We start from the raw sequence: 13,571 nt of genomic DNA on the forward strand, positions 1-13,571 counted from the left end.
TTTAATAAAATCTAACCATCCCCTCTGTTTCTGTTCTAGTGGCACTCCTGCAATTAGTTTGTGCTTTAAGGTACAGAAGGAGGAAGAAGAGAAGAAAGAAAAGAGGCTTATTTGAGCTAATGATTGTGGTTTAAGGGCAAGGAGCTACATCTCGTGATGTCCTTACTTGCAAGGGCATTTCATGGCAGCACACAGAAAGTCCACCTATGCACCTGTATATGCATGTGATACAATGTTTTTTTCTTTTTTGTTTGTTTCTATGTAGAAACTTTTTTGTTTTGGTTTGGTCTGGTTTTTTGAGACAGGGTTTCTCTATGTAGCTTTGTAGACCAGGCTGGCCTCAAACTCACAGAAATCTACCTGCCTCTGCCTCCCGAGTGCTGTCATTAAAGGCGTGTGCCACCACCACCCTTTGTTACAAGAACTAGTTCCAGAAAAGGTTCTAAAGCTACACAGAAAAACCCTGTCTTGAAAAACAAAAACAAACAACAACAACAACAAAAAGTTTAGGCTTGGGATGGGAGGTGGTGACACACCTTTAATTCCAGGCCCTCCTGGTCTACAGCGTGAGTTTCAGGACAGCCAAGGTTACACAGAGAAACCCTGTCTCAAAACAACCAAAACAGCAACAACAAACAAACAAAAAAGCCTGGTGGTAGTGGTGGAAACACCAGGTTAGGGATATAGCTCAGTTAGATTGCTTGTCTCACAAGTACAAAGCTATAGGTTCAATCCCCAGAATTTTTTTGGGGGGGGTATGTTTTGAGACAGGGTTTCTCTGTGGCTTTGGTGGCTCTCCTCAAATCTTATAAAAATGGGCAGAGTGGTACCAGGAGGTGGTGGTGCACGCCTTTAATCCCAGCACTCAGGAGGCAGAGGCAGGTGGATCTCTGAATTTGAGGCCAGCCTGGTCTTGAACACCCCCTACCTTCCCACCCCCACAAAAAAAATGGGCATAGTGGTATGAACAAGCATCCTTTGGGTATATGACCAAAAATGGTATTGCTGGGTCTTAGGTAGATTGAGTCCCAATTTTCTGAGAAACCACCATACTGATTTCCAAAACGGCTGTATAAGTTTGCACTCCCACCAGCAGTGGAGGAGTGTTCCCCTTTCTCCACATCCTCTCCAACGTAAGCGGTCACTAGTGTTTTTGATCTTAGCCATTCTGACAGGTATCTCAGAGTCATTTTGATTTGCATTTCCTCGATGGCTAAGGATATTGAGCAATTCCTTAAATTGTTTTTGGCCATTTGAGTTTCTTCTGTTGAGAATTCTGTTTGGCATGTGCCCCGTTTTTTAATTGGATTATTTGGTATTTTGATGCCTAGTTTCTTAAGTTCTTTATATGTTTTGGAGATAAGCCCTCTGTCAGATGTGGGGTTGGTGAAGATCTTTTCCCATTCTGTAGGCTGCCATTTTTGTCTTATTTACTATGTCCTTTGCCATACAGAAGCTTCTCAGTTTCAGGAGGTCCCATTTATTAATTGTCGATCTCAGTGTCTGTGCTATGGTGTTATGTATAGGAAGTGGTCTCCTATGTCAATATGTTCAAGGCTACTTCCTACTTTCACTTCTATCAGGTTCAGTGTAACTGAATTTATGTTGAAGTCTTTGGTCATTTGGACTTGAGTTTTTTTCATGACAAGAGATATGAATCTATCTGCAGTTTTCTACATGTTGACATCCAGTTATGCCAGCACCATTTGTTGAAGATGCTTTCTTTTTTTCCACTGTACAATTTTGCTTCAAGGGCATGGGTAAAGGAATTCATTACTGCCATTTTCTTGCTTGAAGAGACCCAGGCTACCAAAACAAATAAGGCATCACTTTCCCTGTGACACAATCTCATGGCAATAAATGGGTAATTGATTACATCCATCTGTTACCAAGGCTTATGGAGTTAAGTGCTACAGATAGGGCCCTCGGGCAAAGGAAAACATAATTTATACAAAGGTGGTAATTGGGAAAGGCTTCCCAGAGAAGGTGGTAAAAGAGCTGTACTTTTATGTTTTACATTTCTTTAAAATGTTATTAAAAGGCTTCATGTAGCCCAGGCTGTCCTTAAACACACCATGAAGCCAAGGATGGCCCTGCATTCTTAGATCTTCCTTTTAGGCTGGAATCTTACAGCTAGCTGTGCACCACCACACCCACCTTTATTTATACTAGAAATATAGCTCAATGGTGGAAGTGTTTCTTAGCAGGCACAGGCCCTAACTTCAGCACCATTAAAAAAACAAAACTAAATAAATGAACAACAAAAGAAGGGCCAAGAGAGATGGCTCAGGGTGGAAAGTGCTTGTTGTGCGAGCCTAATAACCTGACTTAAATCCTCAGAACTCATAGGAATCCTGGAGAGCTGACTCTACAACGCTGTCCTCTGACCTTCACACATGTGCACCCCCACACACACATACACAAATAATGAGTAAAAACTCATGAATAAAATAAACAATAAAAAGGCAGTATTTTAGAAGATGGAAATGAAGTGAGGGGCTGGAGCAGGGCTCAGCAGTTAAGAGCACTTGCTGCTTTTCCAAAAGACTGGGGTTCGAAATTCCCAACATTCACATGGCAGTTCACAAACCAGTAATGGCAGTTCCAGGTTGATCCTATACCCTTTTCTGACCTCGGTAGGTACCATACATACGTGCAGGCCAAGCACTCCCACATATGAAATAAAATAAGTAAATCTAAGAAAGGAAATGAAACAGGGGCAATGATCAAATTCTCCAAACAGATGTCCAGAGAAAACTAAGCCATGTATTAGCTGGGTAAGCCATTCCCTAGTTCTTGGCCTTGATTGCCTCAACACTAAAACAGAAGTAAGATGAGAGACTTAGAGATAAACCTCCACACAGGGCCAGGTTAACGTTCGGTTATTACAATGTATCATTTTCAAGGTTTCTGTGGACAGATAAATAAGGCTACACCTTCGAAGAGTGGGGAGGAGGGCAGTGTGTCTCCTGCAGAGTATGTGTCCTGGGTGTGTGCCTCTGTGTGTGTCTGTATGTGTGTGTTCCTACCTATGTCATAATAGAAAACTGCAAAGCAGAGTTGAGACCTCATAGACTTCCTGCAACATCTCTTTAAAGCAGGACAGTTCCAGAAATCATTTCTCTAGTACTATTATTTGAAAATAATGACACAAATCCGTAATACAATGTAGTGTCACCTACATGCTAGGCACTATTCTCAGCCTGGAGAATCACGAGCCAAGTCACGAAAGCCAGCAAGAGTGGGCTGAGATTTAACTATCTCCTTGCTCTTACTCTCACGCTGCCTACACTAATGCTAATAATAGCCACGGATGGCATTTATTGAGCTTGCACGCATCATTTCACTGAATCCTCTCAACAGGTACAGAGTGTGTAGCGGCATCACCACCATTCAGGGGGAGGAACCCTAGGCTTGAGAGGCTGAGTAACTCCTTGGTGTTCGGCAAGTGCCACAAGTAGCAGAAGTAAAAATCCCATAGACTTATCCATACCCCCTTCCTGGTTCAGACAGAATGGTACACAGCTTTTCAAGGGGACATCATGATAAGGAGCAGTCATTCAGATGTCCACCATCTGAGACAAAGTAAGAGACCTGGCTCCGGAATAATCCATCTTTTATCTCCACTGAGGTGAGCCTTGTTTTTTCACCCTGACAAAGATCATTGTTAGCCAAGTAGTTTCCGGCCACTCTTTTTTTTTTTTTTTTTTATTTATTTTTTTTTTTTTATTTTTCGAGACAGGGTTTCTCTGTGTAGCTTTGGAGCCTATCTTGGCACTAGCTCTGGAGATCAGGCTGGCCTCAAACTCACAGAGATCTGCCTGCCTCTGCCTCCCAAGTGCTGTGATTGAAGGCGTGTGCCACCAACACCCGGCTCCGGCCACTCTTAAAACAAGCAAGCAAACAAAATTGGAAACCTCCTTAAACTTAATTGCTTAACACCCATTAAATTCCCTTAGTGTCTATGTAATTTTTACTAGAACATACAGACTCTGCCCTACACCAGGCTACCAGGAGCTAAATAAACACTTCCACTATCTCCTGTCTCATTCAACTGTGTGAGCCGATTATGCGTTGGGCATACCACATCCATACCTATCCACCCCTGTGCATGCTTTTTGTTTGAATCTCTTCTATCTCAGGCTTCTCCCCGCAACCCCAAACCCAGAGTGATCCGGAAGCTGCAGGGAAACAGGTGTGGACTGCAACGATCAGCTTCATTCTCATTCTTTCCGTGCTCCTTGGCCCTGGACAAATTGCAACAATTTAGTTTATCTGTCTCCGTTGGTTTTGTTTTTGGCTCTAGAATCAGACAACACTTGGTCCCATTAAATAGAGTGCTACCGCTGAACACAATAGTTTGCTTTTGTAGACAGAAAAGGGTTAAGAAAAGCAGAACAAAATTGTCCCTGTAAGGCAGAGACAAGAAGACAGTTGGGGGACAGCTGATTGGTTACCCGCAGCTTACCTCAGTTATTTTGTGTAAGGATTAACTGGCATATTTGGGAAATTCAGCTGTTGTCTCTTTAAATCTGATTTTTTAGGCAAAAACAACAACAAAAACTTAGTTTCAACTTAGGGATATGGGCCTTTAGCATGAGTGATCCATTTTTACATTTTGCCTAGACAGTTGGAGCCCAATGCAGGAGCTTAGATCAAAATAATGACCTCTCTTGTACTGTGTATGTGTACTTTGGTGTCCTCCTTGGGTGTCATTCCTCAGATACTGTCCACCTTGTTTTATTGGCTTGGGGTTTTATGATTAGTCTAGACTGGCCAGGCATTCATCTGCCTTTACCTCCCCAGCACAGGGATCACAAACACAGGCCACCATGCCTTTTTACATATGTTCTGTGGGTCAAACTCGGGTCCTCACTGTAGGGAAAGAAACACACCCTGAGCAGAACCAAAGAAATGCACCCTGACCCTGAAACCAGTGACAAAGAAACATACTTGGTCCCTGGAATCAGAGCCAGTGAAAGACATACAGCCTGGCCCTAAAACTAGAGCCAAAAGGCTAAAAAGGACTAGTGAAAGAAACACACTTTGGCCCTGAAACCAGAGCCAAATCTGACCCTAAACCCGAAACCTGTGCCGAAAACTAACAAATCCCTGAACATAAGATTTAGCCATCCTAAACTCAGGGATTGAAATCTGACCAATCCCCACCCTGGAAAAACTCTACCTCCCTATATAAACCCGATGTGTGTTCAGCTTGTGGCTGTTTGGGCAGCCACTCTCCTGGATTCTTCCCTCCCAATAAATCTCCTAAATGAGGTTTGGGTGAGACCTTTCCCCGGAGCAGAGACAGCCCTGGGTGGATCAGAGCAGAGCAGGCATGTAACACTTTTCACTGGGGAAGCCTTCCCTGGCAAAGTGAAGTTGGTACACTCCGCTCTCTGGGGAACTGGAGCCGAACTGTAACAACTTTGCCGGGGAAGCCCTCTCCTGCAGGAGCAGAGCTGATACACCAGGGAAGCCTTTCCCTGAAGCAAGGCTGTAAGCTGCTATGTGATTACTGTGACCTGTGGTATTCCTTGGCTCCCCGATGCCAGAATACCTTTCTTTCTTTCTTTCTTTCTTTCTTTCTTTCTTTCTTTCTTTCTTTCTTTATTTATTTTTTTATTTTTTTGAGACAGGGTTTCTCCGTGACTTTGGAGGCTGGCCTGGAACTCACAGAGATCTGAATGCCTCTGCCTCCCGAGTGCTGGGATTAAAGGTGTGTGCCACCAACGCCCGTCACCAGAATACCTTTCTATCCAAGCTGTAACACTCAGTATTCTTTGGCTCCCGAGGCCATAATCCATCCCTGTCCATCCCATCCTGAGCCATCCAAATGCTTACACTCACATGTGTAAAACCAGCATTTTACTAACAGAGATGTCTCTTCTGACTGCGGTACTTCTTATAGCACCTTTTAGGATCACTGTCCCCTGAAGAAGACTTCTCATGACAATTCTGTTGAAGGGAGTGTCACCACCACTTTGCTCTTGTCCTTCACAGTTGGCGTCATTGTTGGTTCTAGTACATCTGTCATCCTAGACTATGACCCACACCAAGTCATAGTCACTGTCTCCATGGGGTGTAGCACTGAGGGAGAGTGTGTACTAGGCATGGATAAGACAACAACGTTCTGTCTGCCATTGTATCCCATTGCTAGCACAATAGCATAAGATGTTAGCTACAGAAATTTTGATTAGATAAAACAATGGCCACATAGGTTTGGGGATCACCAAAGGGTAGACACGGACTCACCAGAGGGTCAGTGATGGAGATCAGGAATTCCCAGAGACATGGCTACAGTAGCAGTGGTAACAAGTGAATTCCATGGAACGTGAATCCATCTTAGGACACAGCAACTTGATATTGTTGCCTTAGGAGATTGCCAATTGAAGAAAAGAGAAGGAAGGCCACAGAGAGAGTGAAGAAACCTAGAGGCATAGAAAGGGGTGGGATCTGGTGCTCAAATGAAGGGACTGGGCTAGCCAGTGGGACATGATGCTGTTTACCTGTCATCTCTCCCTTAAGGAAAGAAAGGAACAGAGATGGATGATGAGGCAGCTCCTGGCTAATGACCTCAGTTTTCTGGGAAAATTGTGGTAAAGGATACTGAGTTCAGATCCTGTTAGCCTTTATGGAGCATTTGACAGGGCTTCCCAAGCTTCCTTCTCTTCTGTGAATTTAGTCCTTTCTACTTAACTGCAATTATTGCCTACTGAACCTAGGCATGGCTAGTGTAGGAAAGATAATGGAGACTGAGACACTCCCCCACCCCTGGGCTTCTAACATCCTAGGGAGGATGGGTATCAAGTGATTATCACAGTTTCTCTATACAAGCCGTTCCTGCCCTAGCCATCCTTTACAGCAGAGGTTCTCAACCTTCCTGACGCTTTGACCCTTTAATGCAGTTCCTCAGGTCATGGTGACCCCCCAATCAGAAAATTATTTTGTTGTCACTTCATAACTGTAATTTTGCTAGTTATGAATTGTAATGTAAATGTCTGATATGTAGGAGGTCTGATATGCCACCCCTGTGAAAGTGTTGTTTGGCCCTCCAAAGGGGGTCAAGGGGCTGAAACTCACAGGTTGAGAACCACTGCTTCATATGGTCCTGTTTGTCCTTGGGTGCTGGGCCCTCCTCCTTGCTAGGAAACATCATCATCCTTTAAATTGTCATCTCTGAGTCAGCATCTAATCCCAGGGAATGGTCAAAAGTGACAGGCCTCAACCTTAAACCCACTGAGTTAGAAGCTGGAGGTGGGCCACATGGAGCTCCATCATTTGTGTTTTAACAGACCCTTCAGGTGATCCCATGGCAGCTTCCTGTTTCCCATAGGCCCTGCATTCTCTCTCTGCTGTCTGACTCCTCTGACCTCTCCTCATCTGGTCTGGATGAGCAACCATGCAGACGACTCCTCCCTCGAACTCATGCCCACCTGAATGAGAGCAACCCATCCAGAGAGAATCCCAGGCCATCTCAAACTCATGAAGCCACAGGCTGACCCGGGCCTCCTTCCTGGGTCCCTGGCCTGGTGCATCCATCACTATAAGTGTTTCCTCTGGGTCCTCAGAACGACACCCAGACTTCGTGCCTGAAGGTCTGATCAAGGAGCCAGGCACAGTGGCACTTATGTGTAATCCCAGCACTTGGGAATCAGAGGCCTGGGGGGTGGGGGTGGGGGCAGTCAGGAGGCCAGCTTGAGCAACTTAAAACCCTGTTTGCCTTTGCCAAGCTACACTGGTCCTTTTATCTTGACAGGGAAGAGAGCTCTGTACTAGGTCTAGCCTCATTAGGGCCTGGCTTCCCATCCTTCAGTTCTAAGCTACAGCATCTCCTCCTCAGCCATGTTTCTAGGTGCCTCCACGACTATTGTGTGCTCAGCTCATCACCTTCCCAGACATGCAACAGGAATCTACCACGCACTCATCCATCTGGAATGCAAGCTCTGTTAGGGGCCGGCCAGGTAGGTCTCATTCCTTCTTGTATACTCAGTTTCCACCAGCATAGGGCAGACTCGACAGCCCTCCCTATTCACCCAAGTGCCCAAGCTAGAAGAACCTGGTGTCTGCTTGTTTCTCTTCTCATCTGTGCAGCTGACCTACCAGCTGATAGCTCCTGACCCACCTGGAAGGACCCCAGACCTCTGCCCTTTCTATACTGAGCAGTACCCAGACTTCCACCCCCATCCACCTCCACCCCCTCCCATACTCAGCACCCCAGACCTCTTCGTCAAACTAGAGTTCTTCCTGCTTCCCAGTGCTAGGATTACAAGCACAAGTAGAGGTCAGATGACAACTCCACTTCCATCCTATGAGTCCTGGGGATCGAACTCAGAATATCAGGTTTGGAGACAAGCACCTTTACCTGCTGAGCCACAGTCTCCTTCCCCATCAGTCTTGTTTACCTTTGCATGGTTAACTCCAGCATCTTGAGCATGCCTTTGACTCAACCTTCCCATCACAGGATCGTTGAATTGGCGGGATAGAGGGCAGGCTTGTGGGAGTTTTAAAGGTGCTGGAGCCCGAACAGGTGCTGCATGTCTGTTGTTCTGGAATTTAGAAGGTTGAGGCAGGAAGAGCCTGGGTTTGAGGCCACCTGGGGCCTCCAAGATCTTTTCTCAAACAAAACAAGAGGGCGCCTAGTTTGATGACATGTTCCTATAATCCCAGTACTTGGGGAATCATGGGTTTGAAGCTAGTTTGAGCTACACAGGGGTACCCTGACACAAACACAAAAACAAGAGCACAAACAAAATGGGTGGGGGAGAGTGGGGGTGTGGTAGTTAAGAAATGATGAGAAGGATGGGCCATTCCCCGGAGAAGCCCTCGGGGAGGACATCTGGAAGGATACCATCTTCCCAAAGGAACTTTGGGGGAGGGGCAGGCCACAGGGGGTGGGTCATGAGGGTGCCTGAAGCAGTCGGTGGAGAGCCACTGTGAGAAACAGGATCCAAGGCCTCATGATGCTGTGTGCATCAGCCTTTTTTTTTTTTTTTTCTACTCAGGGGAAGCAGGCTGGCCTGGAATGTCCACATAGGCCAGACTGGCCTGAAATTCACAGAGATCCGCCTGCCTTTGCCTCTTGAGTGCTGGGATTAAAGGCGTGCATTACCACACCCAGCCAAGACAGTATTCTTGACTTCGAGGCAGCAAAGAACTTCACCGTGAGCCAGTATGAAACACAGTTGGAGTTTATCAAGGAAAGATTTTAACATGGATTTAAGCAGGGGATTTTCGTGTGTGTGTGTGTGTGTGTGTGTGTGTGTGTGTGTGTGTGTGTGTGTGTGTATGTGTTTGGGGTGGGGGTTGTTTCCAGACAGGGTTTCTCTATGGATTTAGAGGCTGTCCTGGGAAATAGCTCTTGTAGACCAGACTGGTCTGGAACTCACAGAGATCCACCTGCCTCTGCCTCCTGAGTGCTGGGACTAAAGGCGTGCACCACCACCACCAAGCTAAGCAGGGAATTAACAACAACAAAATAACAAAAAGATAGGCACTCAAGGAAAAGATAGCATATACCCAAGTGGCTGTGGGTTCTCAAGGGTTCTAGAAGCACACTTGAATGGCTTAATTTTATTCCTGTGTACAAGTGTTTTGCTTGCATGTGTGTATGGCTACCATATGTGTGCAGAGGCCAGAAGAGGTCATCAGATCCTCTGGGACTGGAATTACAGATGGTTGTAAGCCACCATGCAGGTGCTGTGAATAGAATCAGGGTCCTGTGGGAGAGAAACAGTTGCTTCTAACTACCGAGCCATCTCCCCAGCTTAGTAAACGCCTTAACCATAATCATATGCATGATTTTGGTGGTCTCTCTCAATTTATTGGGGGTTTGTTTGTTTTGGTTTGGTTTTTGTTTGTTTGTTTGTTTTTCGAGACAGGGTTTCTCTGTGTAGCTTTGGAGCCTGTCCTGGCACTCACTCTGTAGACCAGGCTGGCCTCGAACTCACAGAGTTCCGCCTGCCTCTTTCTCCCAGGGCTGGGATTAAAGGCGTGTGCCACCACTGTCCAGTGGCCTCTCAGTTTATTCTCAAAAATTTGCTAAATTTCCCCTTAAGCTGGGTGTGGCTCAGTTGATGGAGTTCTAGCATAGAGAAGGTCCTGGGTTCAAATCCCAGCATTGCATAAACTGGGCATGGTGACACACACTGGAAACCCTAGTGTTTGGGTCCCGGACAAAGGCAGGAGGACCAGAAGTTCAAGGTTACCCTCAGTTATTCAGCAAAGCTAAGGTCAGCCTAGGACATGTGAAGCTATCTCAGAAACAGCAGCAAAATGTTTTTTCCCCCTTCTTTTGGGTAAATGACATTCTATGGGATTCCTGAGTTAAAGAGGATAGTATTAACACCTGATAAGATAGACGCACTGGTCACAAGGGTTGCACACAAGGATAAGAAGTCTTGTACTGGGCTGGAGAGATGGCTCAGAGGTTAAGAGGTCTTAGTTCAATTCCCAGCAACCACATGGTGGCTCACAACCATCTATACTGAGATCTGGTGCCCTCTTCTGGTGTGCAGATATACATGGAAGCAGAATGTTGTATACATAATAAATAAATAAATTCTTTAAAAAAATTAAAAAAAAAAGAAGTCTTGTTCTGTGAATGGATTTTATAGTCTTGTTTGTGGCATTCCTAGAATATTGCAGGTTTCCATCTGAGAAAGGGGAAAGACCACACTAGGTCAAACCCTCTTGGACTTTAAGCATGGCTCCTTGTTATGTCCACATTCTTACCTGAAATATCCCCACGTAAGAGGCAGACTGTCTCCGTGTCGGCAACCTCCACAGCAAATGCTGTTAATTGCATTAGCATTCTTGACTCTTGACTGTTCAGAGACTTCAACAAGACTCCAGTGAAGGCTTCCCCTCCTTCCTATACCCCCTGAATGTTCTCAGTCTTTATCCCAATTCAGCTACATAGGTGGACAGGCCATCCGTGTTTAGGGGACAAGAATTATGTACCCTCCTTAGTTCCTGACAGAGGTAGTCAGTCAATGGAAGAGACTTGAGAGCCCAGCTGGCTGTCACTCCGTAGTTCTCCCTGGGGTCAGCCTGAACGAGCCAGGAAGCTGGGCTCTTATATGCAGTGGACACACCGTCCTGAGTCTGGTGGCCCTGGGGCTGATACAAAGACTGGAGGCTTGAAAACGCTACATTTATCTGGTAAGGACTTGCGTCAGCACAGAGAGATAAAAGAAAGAATGGCTTCTTGAAGGGTGGGACCGGTGCAGGCACTGGTGGAATCCACCAGCAGGCTCCCCATTCCCTGCTGCCCAAGTCAGAGCCTCCAACCTCCATGTGACCTCGACAGCCTTCCCTGCCTTCCTGTGGTACCGCACTCCTGCTGAACTTGCATGAGGCAGCCAGAGTCATTTATCAAAAAATGTAAACGAGACCCAGTCACCAGCCTCCCCCAGCTGCACCGTGGTTAGACACTTCCCACGGCTCTTAAGATAGGAGCTGGCAATGGTACCTTCAAACAGGTGCGGAGAGGGAAGGATTTCAGTCAGGGCCAGGCAGAACATTTCATAATGCCAGTGTGGCTTAGTGAAATACAAGTGGCATATGGGTCATTTGTTATTATTACCACGATGATTATTACCATATTTCAATTTTTAAATTTAAAATTCAAATTTATTTATCACTGCATGTATGATGCAGCTCGAGTGAGGAGGTCAGAGGGAACTGTGTGGCTTCAGTTCTCTGCTTCTGCCTCCCTGTGAGTTCCAGGGTTTGAACTCAGGTCATCAGGCTGGCATGTGAAGCATTTTACCCATAGATAAATCTTCCAAGTTTCCATGCCAGTCTTTGGTATTTTGAACTCATAAATATCCTTGCTTAGAAGAGGACCCAGAGATAAAAACAAAAGTATGAAAAAAAAAAGAATAGGTAAAACCCACTTGAAGGAAATTATAGTAAAAGCATTACCTAATTAGCCGGGCGTTGGTGGCACACGCCTTTAATCCCAGCACTCGGGAGGCAGAGGCAGGCAGATCTCTGTGAGTTCGAGGCCAGCCTGGTCTACAGAGCGAGTGCCAGGATAGGCTCCAAAGCTACACAGAGAAACCTGTCTCGAAAAACCAAAAAAAAAAAAAAAAGAAAAAGAAAAAAAAGAAAAAGAAAAAAAAGAAAATTGAGGTCGAAGAGCCAGCTCTGTGGTTAAGAGAGCTTACTGCTCTTGCGGGGGACCCAAGTTTGGTTCCCAGCACCTATTCCATGGCTCACAACCACCTGTAACTCTGGTTCAAGGGGATCTAGCAACCTCTTCTGGCCTCTGGGGACTCCAGCATGTATATAATGTATAACTCATACAGGTACAGGTACAGGTACACACACACACACACACACACACACACACACACACACACACACACACAATAAACCTTAAGGGAGGGAGGGAGGGAGGGAAAAGGGAGGAAGGAAGCCCAGGTGTTGTGGCACATGCCTTCAAAACCAGCACTCCAGGGGCAAAGGAAGGCAGGGGGAAGATCTCTGCGAGTTCAAGGCCAGCTTAGTCTACATAGCCAGTTACAGGCAATCCATAGCTGTAAACTGAGACCCTGTCAAAAACAAGAAGAAAATTACTGAAATAACAATAAGTGGACCCCATGTAAGGAATATATTTAAACAAGGCTCAGGGCATTGGGCCCCTCTTCAATCCTATCTGGCTCTTGGCTTCTCCCTCTCTGGTGCTAGCAACACTGGCCTTGCAAGATGTTAAAGATACAGCCCATTCCTCTACTAGAATGTTCTCCTACCCCAACCCCAGACTACTTCCCCATCTTTTCATCAGCTCAGAGCTCTGAGCTGTCTGCTCCGAGTCACACTGGAGGAGTCTCTGGCCAGCGGCCCCTGGTGTTATTGTCTCACGAGTCCCTCCTGCTTTCTCTTACTGCATCTATTTGTTGTGTCTGCGATGACATGGGTACCCACCCTAGAATGTAAGCTTCCTGAAGCTTGGTTGTGCTTGCTCACCACAGTATGTCCAGCATCTGCTACGTGGTGCCAGGCTCACTAAGAAATCAGTTGAACAAATGAATTTGTGAATGGTGAATGAACAAACCAGTGATTCCACCTGCATCCGTGTCTGGCACAGGGGTGTAGATGCCCTCTGGAATCACCAGTCTCCAGCAAGATGCTCCCTCCAGCTGCGCGTTTAGACAACATCTTACAAACTATGCATGTGATCCTGGATAGAAGTCAAAGTCAAATGAGCTCAGGGGAAGGTGATGGTTCCCCTCACAGCATGCAGAGACAGAAGGAGTTCTGGGAGTCTAAGAGACGCTTCTAGGCCTGGTTCTGGTTTTTCCCCAGGGCTCATTGAGACCAGAGCTGGGTCCTATCCGGGGACTCAGGGAGCCATTTAGCTACTGTGAAGGCCTCAGGTTCTAAGGCACTCCACCTTTCTTCTATGGCCTTGGAGTTGGCTTCTTCCTCTTGGATCTCAATAAGCTTCCTCGCTGCCTTAAGCCAGACACTACAGCCCCTGATGCCAGACTTTTGCTATAGGAAAGTTCAGGTCCAGAAACATATTATTTTCATTCTGATTTAAAATCAGAAAACCCTGAGAC

Source organism: Cricetulus griseus, chromosome 2 (genome assembly GCF_003668045.3).
Source record: "Cricetulus griseus strain 17A/GY chromosome 2, alternate assembly CriGri-PICRH-1.0, whole genome shotgun sequence".
Taxonomy (NCBI): Eukaryota; Metazoa; Chordata; class Mammalia; order Rodentia; family Cricetidae; genus Cricetulus; species Cricetulus griseus.